The sequence below is a fragment of the Oncorhynchus mykiss genome, chromosome 12 (assembly GCF_013265735.2).
Source record: "Oncorhynchus mykiss isolate Arlee chromosome 12, USDA_OmykA_1.1, whole genome shotgun sequence".
NCBI lineage: Eukaryota > Metazoa > Chordata > Actinopteri > Salmoniformes > Salmonidae > Oncorhynchus > Oncorhynchus mykiss.
The window spans coordinates 54,678,043-54,684,562 of record NC_048576.1 but is presented as its reverse complement, the minus strand read 5'-3'; the positions used below and the strand labels follow the sequence as shown (position 1 = coordinate 54,684,562).

Here is a 6,520-nt window from a genome sequence, read left to right as displayed (position 1 = left end):
AAGTGTGCTCTCTCTCTCTCTCTCTCTCTCTGCCATCCACCACGAAATCTCAATGAAGGAAACCATACATTTTTAAAGGGTGTTGCCATTTCACTTTTGCTATATCGTGTGAATTAAAATTTTGTATTATTATAGTTGTTCTGTTTGTTATGCTCTCACCATGAAACTGTGATCATGGGCCGGCCATTAAAAATGTGCTTCTTATTCCACCATGTTACCGTACAACAGTTTAGGATCTGAGAAACGGAATACTGGGAGACACTTTATAGACAGACTAAATGAGTCAACAGTGAGGTGTGTAGTGGTGTCCCAGCTGCCATGGTGATCAATGGAATAGCCAGCACTGTAAAAGTTACCGACTCCTCAGATGCCTAGCAAATATCTGAATCCAACCTTTTCAATTTTTTTTTTTTTTTGCTTCCTTGTGTGATGTGTGTTTTTTGTATATAGTAATACATTTGTTAGTCTTTGTGATTTTTCTTTTTTTTTGCCAAAGTCATTGTTTAAGATATATTTATACATTTAAAGAAGTCTTAAGGCAGCTTTACAATATAGTGTCACGGATGTCATGTTTACTACATACTCAAAATGATCTCATCAACTTTAGCTCGGAGATTTCTGATAGTAAAAAGGGATATACAGTATGTAAAATATCCATATAAATAATGTATGTATCTCCTGAATTTGTACATTGCTTCTTCGTCATCCTTCATGTGTATGTTTGCATTTTGTGACAGTACCGATCTGTTTGGATTTGGTTGTCTACCATGTTCCATGTTTAAATGTCATTTTGATACATTTCATTGGTATGTTTTTTTTTGTTTTTTGTTTTTGTTTTAAGCCATACTTTCATTTCTAATTCCATCCACCCTAAAGCCATTGTCTATTTTTGTATAATTTGTTAGTTAATGAAAATGTTGCTGTTTTTGTTTTGTCTTGATATTGGATTTGTTTTATCACATGGTAAAAGTAGCATATTATTCTTATAGTATTTAGTTATATAGGTTTTGAGAGTATATAAGTATATCATATAAATATCTTTTTTGCTTAGATTTTTTGGCTTTCAGAACAACTGATACTGTTTAAAAACAAACAATATGCATGGGTTTTCTCCTCCTAGCGATGCATTTGTGTGCTAAAAGCAGGAAGACCATTTTTGGCAAAAAATATGAAAAAACTCCCCCCGCCCCCCCAAATTTCGCTTCCATCTTATTTTCCCTTTCCCCTCTGTTGTCTCACCAAAATCTGAACCAGCAGTTTAGATGCCTTAACAATGCAAAGCCACAGCCGTCAGTGTAGAGTAGAGACCCCACCAGTGCTCTGCTAACATACTTCAAAATGGGTGCAACAAGCAAAATATATAGAGGGGGTAGCACAAGTGGAGTTGTTCCTTATCCTGGAGCCCTAAGGAATGTTTACCTGTTTTCCCTGTCACAGTGAGCGCTCGGCACGGCAAGGCAGAGAGAGTGGCAGGTAGTAAGAGAAGAGGAGAGCTGTAGCATAGAGAGGAAGAGGAGGGAGGGAGGGAGGCAAGGTGGTGGATGGGGCTGGCTGGCTGATGGGGGGAGGACACTGTGATGAGATGACTGAGAAGAGAAGGGAGGATAAATATTTAATGTGTTGAGCAGCTGGAGGGGTAAGGAGTGGTGGAGGAGAGGAGGAGAGGAGTGAGGTGCACTGCAATACTCATTTGAAGCCAAGCCTCCCCTTCATATTCCTCTCTCATATACACAGCTAGGGGTGGGTTGATGGTGAAGCCATATTCTATCTACTGTTTGATTCTGTTTGAGAAAGGTTATGGTACAACAACAGATCTGATGATGAACAGTTTTAAATGACAGCACAATAATCTGTACACACAAGTCATTTTACACCCTTGCTTCGACAATTGCTACTGCCCTCTTCTGACTCTCCCCCTTTTCTCTTCCCCTCCCTTTATATACAAATTGAGCCACCTGTTTATCTCTGACATGGGTCATATGACCACTCTTTGTAGTCTTTTGTGTGTGTGTGCGTGCGTGCGTGCGTGTGTGCGTGCGTGCGTGTGCGCGTGTGTGTGTTCGCGCTAACAGTCCTCTGAAAGAGAACGTGGCTTTTTAATTTAATTGCTGACGGATATTTTTTTTAAGTGACTTTGTAGGAGGGGGAGAATTTAAACTGAGGATTCTGAGGATGAGGGAGTCTCTTGTAAAATGCACTTGTGTAATGATGAGTTCAGCTTGTATGCATTGTGACTCAGTTCTCCTGTCTTTCGGGTACAGGGACAGATACGTTTGAGGTTTACTGTGTCACCGCCCAGCCAAGAGTATAGAGCCATCCCTGTCAGGGAGGTGGCCACCTGGTCAACGAAATGAATGAAATTGTTCTCTGAATCCTATTGTCACCCTTTTGAACCCATCTCTCCATTTCTCTTACCAAGCCTTGTCTTTGACTGGACACACAGAGCAGTTATATATTGATGGACAAGGAAAAGAGAAAATGAAACTACTGTAAAGATGATCTCCTTCTTTTTTTTTTTTTTTGGATTAACTTTGAACTGTAAAATAACTTTTCAACTTTCACAATATTTAATTAAAGTTCCCTCTTGTCTGTGAAACGGTTGATGTTCTTGTTGTCTTTGTGAAGCTGTTTTGTCTTGGTAACATTTTGTTGCATTTCCCAGTGACGTGATATACTGGGGCACCAACACACTCTACAAACTCAAAAAACGCACACACTATACAAGCTCGTTCCTGGACCCGCAACACGGCGAGATTTGAGTGTCCACGATTTCATTACACACCCACTGTCACAGCGCCATTATAAACTCAGCCATGCCAAGCCAAAATCATATGGCATTGCACAGGATTTATCCCATGTTCAAGTCGTACTGGATGGGTTTGAATGCAGGGCAATGCCCGGGTATGACGTCATCAAAGCAGTGAACCTGAATGGCCCAATCAAATCAGAGTGGAGGTCTGCCCATCTCTCATCTAGATCACAAATGAAAGGGTTCCTCCCCTCTGGATCAGACTCCTGCTTTAATTAGTTAATTAATTAATGTATTACAGCCTAATGGAATGGTGAATATGCCCAGCTAGTTCCCTTTAACATATTAATGATGGCTTCCTAAGTTATTAATTGATATGCGCTTTGCATGTAATTGATTCATCATTTGCATTTACGGTCCTCAGCGGAAATGAAGTGTCTTTTTTCATTGTGCTCTTTTAATTTGAGCCACTCGGATATGATTAGCTTGTAAAACGCTCGTTCTGCTGACCTCACACGGTTCCCCGGCCGTGCGGAGCATCACGGGGTTCTGAATACGAGGGGGAAAAGGACCCGAGATGGTCCTGGAACTGTGATTTTTGGATCGTCTGTCTGTGTGCCGTGGAGCTAGCTACCACATCAAGCACATTTCACAAGCCCTGTGATGTTCTGCGATTTTCATCACACTGCCAATTGCGTGGTCATAGACACCGAATGGAGACGCTCACATAATGGAAAGCGTTAGTGAAGTGCCAGGCGCTTCAGACGTCACGACGAGTTTGCTTTCGCAAACAATGCTCAGTGAGGAAGGCCTTCTTCATTAGACAGATGTGCCCTGCTCCGGGTTATTGATCAGCCAGGCTGCAGGCGGAGACTGTGTGTGTGTGTGTGTGTGTGTGTGTGTGTGTGTGTGTGTGTGTGTGTGTGTGTGTGTGCGCGCTCGTGCGTGTGTGCGGAGGTGTATGGGAAGGTTATTTTCCTATTCCTAAGCCTCAAGGCCTGATCAAAGCAGAGCGAGCCACAGATGTCTTATTGACATCAATGAGTTTAAGTCCCATGACACATGTGCTCTCTCATATTGAGTTAATTTATCACACTGAATTTAGGGACACTTGAAGTCACAATGAATATAGGAATACACACACAAACACGTTGTATCCACATCGGATGCATGCACACACTCCGTCTCTGAAGCGTAGTAGATGAGTGTGTGGCGACGGTAGTGGGGATAAGTGACAGGGCTCAAGACATCCATTAGCTAATGGATCTCTGAGAGAAGAGAAACCTCCTCCCTCTCTCTCTCTGTCTCTCTCTGTCTCCCTCTGTCTCCCTCCTCTCCTCCCTGCCACACATCACACCCCCACTGCACTTAACCCCACCGGGCTCATCCCCTCCCTCCCTCTCCACGTCTCTCCCCTCCCTCCTCTCTCCCCCTCCCTCTATCAGGCTGTCAGGGGTTGGATTGGGTGGGGGGGGGTGGGGTCCTGCCCTCTTCCTAATGCAGGCGTGTGATTGATAGATGACTAAGTGAAGATATAATTTAGCAATCAGGGCTGCTGAGCTATTTATCCTGGCTGACAAGGGGGCCGTTAAGCACAGAGCATGCTTGACCTGTGCCTGTGAGGAGGCTGTCGCGGGGTAATGAGAGGGAGGAGGCCTGCATATGATACACTTACCGCTGCCATTCAATTCATACACACTCTGCACCAGACAAGGTGCACTGGTGGGCCTCGGATCAGTAGTCTAACCATGCTTTCAGTGAGTATGACAGTTCTTTCTCTCTCACCCCCTTTCTTTTCTTCTATTCCTCCTCTTTCTTGATGATAGTGTGGGACTATGGTTTGTGATATGCCATGACATTCAGAGGACCATAAGGATGATAGGAGCATCTGTTACTGAAGTTGTGTCCCAGAGGCTGGGAATTCACCGGTGTCAAGTTAAGGGTCAAAGTTCAGAGGTGATGGTGAAATATTAATCCCCCGAGAAAATCTCCCACGACAACAGGTGTGTTTCAGTCTTCCATAGTTACCTGTCCTCTTTTTATGATAGATATAAAATACAAATATGTACAAACTTTTTAAATGTATAATGTATTTGATCCAGACATATTTATCTGGTCAGTTCACCAAAGGAAGGCAGATTCTTCAGATCTGGGATGGACTAATTACCGGAATCTGTGTCATCCCCCCCATTCAAGGAAAATGTAATTCAATGTTGCTCAGTGACCTCTCACCTTTTAGGTCAAATGTTATCCTGCAGGTCACGGTTGTCCACTGCAGCAGAACAATTCTACTCCCAGGTAGGTCACCACGTAACACTACAGCCTTTGTGTTCTGTCGAGAGGTCAGGAGTAACTAACCAAGTGTGTAGTGGTGCTGGGCCCCTAACTAGACAATGGGGTCAGGAGAAATACTGAAGGACAAAGTTGTCATTGTCTAACATTACTGGGAACTTTGTTGCTTCTCTATGGGGTTTCTTCTCTTTGTTCCTGCTTTTCTACATGCTACCCCCGGCATGTTGTGTAACAAACCGTTACACAGGATAATCCATACGCCTTGATCACTGATGCTCAACAATTGTGTTTACTGGCAGTTTATTTGCATGTTTAGACATGCAGCGCGGCAAACCTATTATTGTACTGTATACCTTGTACATCCTCACCTGCCTCCCACCCTGCCACCATCCTCCTCTATCCATAGTGTGGATCTCATTATGGAGGCAGTTTGCAGCACTGATGTTGCCGTGTCCCTGGTCTATTCATTATTCATACATCAACAGACTGAGTCTGGCCAGACCCACAGAGATAAAGGCTGGGGAGGAAGGAGGGATGACTGGCGAAGAGGAGGGATGAGTGGAGGAGAGGAGGAAGGCAGGCAGGCCTGCTCCAACGCTGCAGTCTCTTCCTGGAGAGCAAAGCTTTCAGGTAATTCTCTGAGATCAAGAGACGCTGCACACAGGAACCCCCCCCCTGCGCCTCTCTGGGCTAAATAAATAAATAAATATTCTCTACTGATGCTCTTTTTACGGCAGACGATAAAGGAAATGGACTGAAAGACAGCCTTAGAACTGAAAACACAAGGTCCCGGTGGGGATGGAGAATGGAAGGGGAGAGAAGAAGGGTTGGGAGAGAGAGGGGGGGGGGGGTAGAGGGAGAGAGAGGGGGGGGTAGAGGGAGAGAGAGAGAGAGAGAGAGAGCGAGAGAGAGAGAGAGAGAAAGAGATAAAGTTTGGGAGGGGAAAAAGGGGAAAGGAGAGTGGGAGGAGGGAGAGGAAGAAAGTCCTTGCAGCTGGTGAAGAGGAGAGGGGCTAGATGATACTGGAGATCTGAGAGTGTTGGTGGGAGGGGTACGTGAGAGACAAAAGGGGCACAGGTGGAGGTGATATGTCACACCACCACCAACACCCCCCAAAAAAAGACGTGTGGGTGGTTGATTTAACCTCTCGTCGCTCCTACTATTTTAGCCTCCGGTTTTGAGCAGGTGAAAGACATCAGCACACTGTATGATGCCTAGGTCGACAACGTCGTCACAAATCTAGGAACAGCTCCATGGCTAACTACTAGCGTCACTGCTAAATGAATCTCTTGAGAAGAGTTATGGAATATTAGAATCACGTTTTTTTCCCCCAAAACGTTATATCCATCACTTTTTTACATTTCATTGTTTTTTCAATAGAAATGTTCTACGAATAGATTTTAGATGTATATGATTATTTCTTGTCTTTTTTTGCTAAACGCTGTATGTCCAATCTTTAGCTTGAATGGAATATTTGTA

The 6,520-nt window shown here is 44.0% G+C and overlaps 1 protein-coding gene across 9 annotated transcripts in view; it reads left to right on the top strand.

Annotated features, from left to right (window-relative positions):
• Positions 1-2,596, top strand: part of LOC110537788 (transcription factor COE1-A) — a 149,356-nt gene extending 146,760 nt beyond the window's left edge. For all 9 annotated transcript variants that reach the window (XM_036937811.1, XM_036937812.1, XM_036937818.1 and 6 more), the window contains one exon: positions 1-2,596. This exon is cut by the window's left edge and continues 1,036 nt beyond it. The gene's annotated coding sequence lies outside the window, so the exon portion shown is untranslated.
• Positions 2,597-6,520: the final 3,924 nt, after the last annotated feature.